The sequence below is a fragment of the Hyla sarda genome, chromosome 4 (assembly GCF_029499605.1).
Source record: "Hyla sarda isolate aHylSar1 chromosome 4, aHylSar1.hap1, whole genome shotgun sequence".
Taxonomy (NCBI): Eukaryota; Metazoa; Chordata; class Amphibia; order Anura; family Hylidae; genus Hyla; species Hyla sarda.
Window position 1 is genome coordinate 44,195,364 of NC_079192.1, and position 7,500 is coordinate 44,202,863.

The 7,500-nt window shown below is 41.4% G+C and overlaps 6 non-coding genes across 6 annotated transcripts; 5 read left to right on the top strand and 1 right to left on the bottom strand.

The window, feature by feature from the left end:
• The first annotated feature begins 705 nt into the window (after positions 1-705).
• On the top strand, positions 706-778 carry TRNAM-CAU (transfer RNA methionine (anticodon CAU)). Its single transcript has one exon. It is a non-coding gene; the product is annotated as a tRNA-Met (tRNA).
• Positions 779-2,598: 1,820 nt separating this feature from the next.
• On the bottom strand, positions 2,599-2,670 carry TRNAE-UUC (transfer RNA glutamic acid (anticodon UUC)). Its single transcript has one exon. It is a non-coding gene; the product is annotated as a tRNA-Glu (tRNA).
• A 114-nt stretch (positions 2,671-2,784) lies between these two features.
• On the top strand, positions 2,785-2,857 carry TRNAM-CAU (transfer RNA methionine (anticodon CAU)). Its single transcript has one exon. It is a non-coding gene; the product is annotated as a tRNA-Met (tRNA).
• A 1,264-nt stretch (positions 2,858-4,121) lies between these two features.
• TRNAM-CAU (transfer RNA methionine (anticodon CAU)) lies at positions 4,122-4,194 on the top strand. Its single transcript has one exon. It is a non-coding gene; the product is annotated as a tRNA-Met (tRNA).
• A 967-nt stretch (positions 4,195-5,161) lies between these two features.
• On the top strand, positions 5,162-5,234 carry TRNAM-CAU (transfer RNA methionine (anticodon CAU)). The gene has a single exon. It is a non-coding gene; the product is annotated as a tRNA-Met (tRNA).
• Positions 5,235-6,339: 1,105 nt separating this feature from the next.
• On the top strand, positions 6,340-6,412 carry TRNAM-CAU (transfer RNA methionine (anticodon CAU)). Its single transcript has one exon. It is a non-coding gene; the product is annotated as a tRNA-Met (tRNA).
• The last annotated feature ends 1,088 nt before the right edge of the window (positions 6,413-7,500 follow it).

Sequence of the window (7,500 nt, forward strand, 5' to 3'; positions counted from 1 at the left end):
CCATGATAGACACAACTGGGCAATTTTCTTGTCTTTAGCCATGAGGTTTTGCTGAATTCCTTAAGAGATGGGCATGAGTTTAGCTTAGAAGGCAAGTGGACCAAATGAATGGCTTAAAGCTGTGGGGTAATGATTTTCTTTTTCCATCCACAAAGTACAACTCCAACTCCAGCTGCTTAACTCTGCAGTGATCTGGTCGGCCTATGAATTTAATAATCTGAAAACTGTGAGTTTAATCCTCACACCAGGCAATTTTTCCATCTTTTGCCATGAGGTTTGGTTGACTTCCTTAGCATCATAGAGTTAGAAAGTGGAGATGGGGATGAGTTTAGCTTTGAAGCCAAGTGGGATCTTGAGAAAATCGATATAATAAATGGCTAACAACAGATGTGTTCCGATTTCTTTCTTTTCACCCACAAAGACCAACTAGAACTCCGTCCGCTTCACTTTCAAATGACCTCACCCTCCTTTGAACTTGCCTGCAAGTTTATAAAAAAAACACATTCCCATACCGGCAGTCGAACCCGGGCCGCCTGGGTGAAAACCTGGAATCCTAACCACTAGACCATATGGGACCTACTTCTGCCACACTTTTTTTGTATGAGGAAAAAAAAAAGTAAAAAAGTTATCTAAAATTTGTATTCTTTTGAATTATCCACTTGGCACTGGATCATACCATCATACCATCATACCACCATGCCACTTGCCTCGTTAGCGCAGTAGGTAGCGTGTCAGTCTCATAATCTGAAGGTCGTGAGTTCGATCCTCACACGGGGCAATTTTTCTTGGCTTTAGCCATGAGGTTTTGTTGATTTCCTTAAGAGATGGGCATGAGTTTAGCTTAGAAGGCAAGTGCACCAAATGAATGGCTTAAAGCTGTGGGGTAATGATTTTCTTTTTCCATCCACAAAGTACAACTCCAACTCCAGCTGCTTAACTCTGCAGTGATCTGGTCGGCCTATGAATTTAATAATCTGAAAACTGTGAGTTTGATGCTCACTTTGGGCAATTTTTCCATCTTTTGCCATGAGGTTTGGTTGACTTCTTGTCTTTAGCCATGAGAGACACAACTGGGCAATTTTCTTGTCTTTAGCCATGAGGTTTTGCTGAATTCCTTAAGAGATGGGCATGAGTTTAGCTTAGAAGGCAAGTGGACCAAATGAATGGCTTAAAGCTGTGGGGTAATGATTTTCTTTTTCCATCCACAAAGTACAACTCCAACTCCAGCTGCTTAACTCTGCAGTGATCTGGTCGGCCTATGAATTTAATAATCTGAAAACTGTGAGTTTAATCCTCACACCAGGCAATTTTTCCATCTTTTGCCATGAGGTTTGGTTGACTTCCTTAGCATCATAGAGTTAGAAAGTGGAGATGGGGATGAGTTTAGCTTTGAAGCCAAGTGGGATCTTGAGAAAATGGATATATTAAATGGCTAACAACAGATGTGTTCCGATTTCTTTCTTTTCACCCACAAAGACCAACTACAACTCCGTCCGCTTCACTTTCAAATGACCTCACCCTCCTTTGAACTTGCCTGCAAGTTTATAAAAAAGACACATTCCCATACCTGGAGTGGAACCCGGGCCGCCTGGGTGAAAACCAGGAATCCTAACCGCTACACCATATGGGACCTACTTCTGCCACTGTTTTTTTGTTTGAGGAAAAAAAAAAAGTAAAAAAGTGATCTAAAATTTGTATTCTTTTGAATTATCAGCTTGGCACTGGATCAAACCACCATGCCACTTGCCTCGTTAGCGCAGTAGGTAGCGCGTCAGTCTCATAATGTGAAGGTCGTGAGTTCAATCCTCACACGGGGCAATTTTTCTTGGCTTTAGCCATGAGGTTTTGTTGAATTCCTTAAGAGATGGGCATGAGTTTAGCTTAGAAGGCAAGTGGACCAAATGAATGGCTTAAAGCTGTGGGGTAATGATTTTCTTTTTTCATCCACAAAGAACAACTCCAACTCCAGCTGCTTAACTCTGCAGTGATCTGGTCGGCCTATGAATTTAATAATCTGAAAACTGTGAGTTTGATTCCCACACCGGGCAATTTTTCCATCTTTTGCCATGAGGTTTGGTTGACTTCTTGTCTTTAGCCATGAGAGACAAAACTGGGCAATTTTCTTGTCTTTAGCCATGAGGTTTTGCTGAATTCCTTAAGAGATGGGCATGAGTTTAGCTTAGAAGGCAAGTGGACCAAATGAATGGCTTAAAGCTGTGGGGTAATGATTTTCTTTTTCCATCCACAAAGTACAACTCCAACTCCAGCTGCTTAACTCTGCAGTGATCTGGTCGGCCTATGAATTTAATAATCTGAAAACTGTGAGTTTAATCCTCACACCAGGCAATTTTTCCATCTTTTGCCATGAGGTTTGGTTGACTTCCTTAGCATCATAGAGTTAGAAAGTGGAGATGGGGATGAGTTTAGCTTTGAAGCCAAGTGGGATCTTGAGAAAATGGATATAATAAATGGCTAACAACAGATGTGTTCCGATTTCTTTCTTTTCACCCACAAAGACCAACTAGAACTCCGTCTGCTTCACTTTCAAATGACCTCACCCTCCTTTGAACTTGCCTGCAAGTTTATAAAAAAAACACATTCCCATACCGGGAGTCGAACCCGGGCCGCCTGGGTGAAAACCAGGAATCCTAACCGCTAGACCATATGGGACCTGCTTCTGCCACAGTTTTTTTGTATGAGGAAAAAAAAAAGTAAAAAAGTGATCTAAAATTTGTATTCTTTTGAATTATCCGCTTGGCACTGGATCATACCACCATGCCACTTGCCTCGTTAGCGCAGTAGGTAGCGCGTCAGTCTCATAATCTGAAGGTCGTGAGTTCGATCCTCACAGGGGGCAATTTTTCTTGGCTTTAGCCATGAGGTTTTGTTGATTTCCTTAAGAGATGGGCATGAGTTTAGCTTAGAAGGCAAGTGGACCAAATGAATGGCTTAAAGCTGTGGGGTAAGGATTTTCTTTTTTCATCCACAAAGAACAACTCCAACTCCAGCTGCTTAACTCTGCAGTGATCTGGTCGGCCTATGAATTTAATAATCTGAAAACTGTGAGTTTGATCCTCACTTTGGGCAATTTTTCCATCTTTTGCCATGAGGTTTGGTTGACTTCTTGTCTTTAGCCATGAGAGACACAACTGGGCAATTTTCTTGTCTTTAGCCATGAGGTTTTGCTGAATTCCCTAAGAGATGGGCATGAGTTTAGCTTAGAAGGCAAGTGGACCAAATGAATGGCTTAAAGCTGTGGGGTAATGATTTTCTTTTTCCATCCACAAAGTACAACTCCAACTCCAGCTGCTTAACTCTGCAGTGATCTGGTCGGCCTATGAATTTAATAATCTGAAAACTGTGAGTTTGATCCTCACTTTGGGCAATTTTTCCATCTTTTGCCATGAGGTTTGGTTGACTTCTTGTCTTTAGCCATGAGAGACACAACTGGGCAATTTTCTTGTCTTTAGCTATGAGGTTTTGCTGAATTCCTTAAGAGATGGCCATGAGTTTAGCTTAGAAGGCAAGTGGACCAAATGAATGGCTTAAAGCTGTGGGGTAATGATTTTCTTTTTCCATCCACAAAGTACAACTCCAACTCCAGCTGCTTAATTCTGCAGTGATCTGGTCGGCCTATGAATTTAATAATCTGAAAACTGTGAGTTTAATCCTCACACCAGGCAATTTTTCCATCTTTTGCCATGAGGTTTGGTTGACTTCCTTAGCATCATAGAGTTAGAAAGTGGAGATGGGGATGAGTTTAGCTTTGAAGCCAAGTGGGATCTTGAGAAAATCGATATAATAAATGGCTAACAACAGATGTGTTCCGATTTCTTTCTTTTCACCCACAAAGACCAACTAGAACTCCGTCCGCTTCACTTTCAAATGACCTCACCCTCCTTTGAACTTGCCTGCAAGTTTATAAAAAAAACACATTCCCATACCGGCAGTCGAACCCGGGCCGCCTGGGTGAAAACCAGGAAACCTAACCACTAGACCATATGGGACCTACTTCTGCCACACTTTTTTTGTATGAGGAAAAAAAAAAGTAAAAAAGTTATCTAAAATTTGTCTTCTTTTGAATTATCCACTTGGCACTGGATCATACCACCATGCCACTTGCCTCGTTAGCGCAGTAGGTAGCGTGTCAGTCTCATAATCTGAAGGTCGTGAGTTCGATCCTCACACGGGGCAATTTTTCTTGGCTTTAGCCATGAGGTTTTGTTGATTTCCTTAAGAGATGGGCATGAGTTTAGCTTAGAAGGCAAGTGGACCAAATGAATGGCTTAAAGCTGTAGGGTAATGATTTTCTTTTTCCATCCACAAAGTACAACTCCAACTCCAGCTGCTTAACTCTGCAGTGATCTGGTCGGCCTATGAATTTAATAATCTGAAAACTGTGAGTTTGATCCTCACTTTGGGCAATTTTTCCATCTTTTGCCATGAGGTTTGGTTGACTTCTTGTCTTTAGCCATGAGAGACACAACTGGGCAATTTTCTTGTCTTTAGCCATGAGGTTTTGCTGAATTCCTTAAGAGATGGGCATGAGTTTAGCTTAGAAGGCAAGTGGACCAAATGAATGGCTTAAAGCTGTGGGGTAATGATTTTCTTTTTCCATCCACAAAGTACAACTCCAACTCCAGCTGCTTAACTCTGCAGTGATCTGGTCGGCCTATGAATTTAATAATCTGAAAACTGTGAGTTTAATCCTCACACCAGGCAATTTTTCCATCTTTTGCCATGAGGTTTGGTTGACTTCCTTAGCATCATAGAGTTAGAAAGTGGAGATGGGGATGAGTTTAGCTTTGAAGCCAAGTGGGATCTTGAGAAAATGGATATAATAAATGGCTAACAACAGATGTGTTCCGATTTCTTTCTTTTCACCCACAAAGACCAACTACAACTCCGTCCGCTTCACTTTCAAATGACCTCACCCTCCTTTGAACTTGCCTGCAAGTTTATAAAAAAGACACATTCCCATACCTGGAGTCGAACCCGGGCCGCCTGGGTGAAAACGAGGAATCCTAACCGCTAGACCATATGGGACCTACTTCTGCCACTGTTTTTTTGTTTGAGGAAAAAAAAAAAGTAAAAAAGTGATCTAAAATTTGTATTCTTTTGAATTATCAGCTTGGCACTGGATCAAACCACCATGCCACTTGCCTCGTTAGCGCAGTAGGTAGCGCGTCAGTCTCATAATCTGAAGGTCGTGAGTTCAATCCTCACACGGGGCAATTTTTCTTGGCTTTAGCCATGAGGTTTTGTTGAATTCCTTAAGAGATGGGCATTTTAGCTTAGAAGGCAAGTGGACCAAATGAATGGCTTAAAGCTGTGGGGTAATGATTTTCTTTTTTCATCCACAAAGAACAACTCCAACTCCAGCTGCTTAACTCTGCAGTGATCTGGTCGGCCTATGAATTTAATAATCTGAAAACTGTGAGTTTGATTCCCACACCGGGCAATTTTTCCATCTTTTGCCATGAGGTTTGGTTGACTTCTTGTCTTTAGCCATGAGAGACAAAACTGGGCAATTTTCTTGTCTTTAGCCATGAGGTTTTGTTGATTTCCTTAAGAGATGGGCATGAGTTTAGCTTAGAAGGTAATTTTTCCATCTTTTGCCATGAGGTTTGGTTGACTTCTTGTCTTTAGCCATGAGAGACACAACTGGGCAATTTTCTTGTCTTTAGCCATGAGGTTTTGCTGAATTCCTTAAGAGATGGGCATGAGTTTAGCTTAGAAGGCAAGTGGACCAAATGAATGGCTTAAAGCTGTGGGGTAATGATTTTCTTTTTCCATCCACAAAGTACAACTCCAACTCCAGCTGCTTAACTCTGCAGTGATCTGGTCGGCCTATGAATTTAATAATCTGAAAACTGTGAGTTTAATCCTCACACCAGGCAATTTTTCCATCTTTTGCCAAGAGGTTTGGTTGACTTCCTTAGCATCATAGAGTTAGAAAGTGGAGATGGGGATGAGTTTAGTTTTGAAGCCAAGTGGGATCTTGAGAAAATGGATATAATAAATGGCTAACAACAGATGTGTTCCGATTTCTTTCTTTTCACCCACAAAGACCAACTACAACTCCGTCCGCTTCACTTTCAAATGACCTCACCCTCCTTTGAACTTGCCGGCAAGTTTATAAAAAAGACACATTCCCATACCTGGAGTCGAACCCGGGCCGCCTGGGTGAAAACGAGGAATCCTAACCGCTAGACCATATGGGACCTACTTCTGCCACTGTTTTTTTGTTTGAGGAAAAAAAAAAAGTAAAAAAGTGATCTAAAATTTGTATTCTTTTGAATTATCAGCTTGGCACTGGATCAAACCACCATGCCACTTGCCTCGTTAGCGCAGTAGGTAGCGCGTCAGTCTCATAATCTGAAGGTCGTGAGTTCAATCCTCACACGGGGCAATTTTTCTTGGCTTTAGCCATGAGGTTTTGTTGAATTCCTTAAGAGATGGGCATTTTAGCTTAGAAGGCAAGTGGACCAAATGAATGGCTTAAAGCTGTGGGGTAATGATTTTCTTTTTTCATCCACAAAGAACAACTCCAACTCCAGCTGCTTAACTCTGCAGTGATCTGGTCAGCCTATGAATTTAATAATCTGAAAACTGTGAGTTTGATTCCCACACCGGGCAATTTTTCCATCTTTTGCCATGAGGTTTGGTTGACTTCTTGTCTTTAGCCATGAGAGACAAAACTGGGCAATTTTCTTGTCTTTAGCCATGAGGTTTTGTTGATTTCCTTAAGAGATGGGCATGAGTTTAGCTTAGAAGGTAATTTTTCCATCTTTTGCCATGAGGTTTGGTTGACTTCTTGTCTTTAGCCATGAGAGACACAACTGGGCAATTTTCTTGTCTTTAGCCATGAGGTTTTGCTGAATTCCTTAAGAGATGGGCATGAGTTTAGCTTAGAAGGCAAGTGGACCAAATGAATGGCTTAAAGCTGTGGGGTAATGATTTTCTTTTTCCATCCACAAAGTACAACTCCAACTCCAGCTGCTTAACTCTGCAGTGATCTGGTCGGCCTATGAATTTAATAATCTGAAAACTGTGAGTTTAATCCTCACACCAGGCAATTTTTCCATCTTTTGCCAAGAGGTTTGGTTGACTTCCTTAGCATCATAGAGTTAGAAAGTGGAGATGGGGATGAGTTTAGTTTTGAAGCCAAGTGGGATCTTGAGAAAATGGATATAATAAATGGCTAACAACAGATGTGTTCCGATTTCTTTCTTTTCACTCACAAAGACCAACTAGAACTCCGTCCGCTTCACTTTCAAATGACCTCACCCTCCTTTGAACTTGCCTGCAAGTTTATAAAAAAGACACATTCCCATACCTGGAGTCGAACCCGGGCCGCCTGGGTGAAAACCAGGAATCCTAACCGCAAGACCATATGGGACCTACTTCTGCCACTGTTTTTTTGTTTGAGGAAAAAAAAAAAGTAAAAAAGTGATCTAAAATTTGTATTCTTTTGAATTATCAGCTTGGCACTGGATC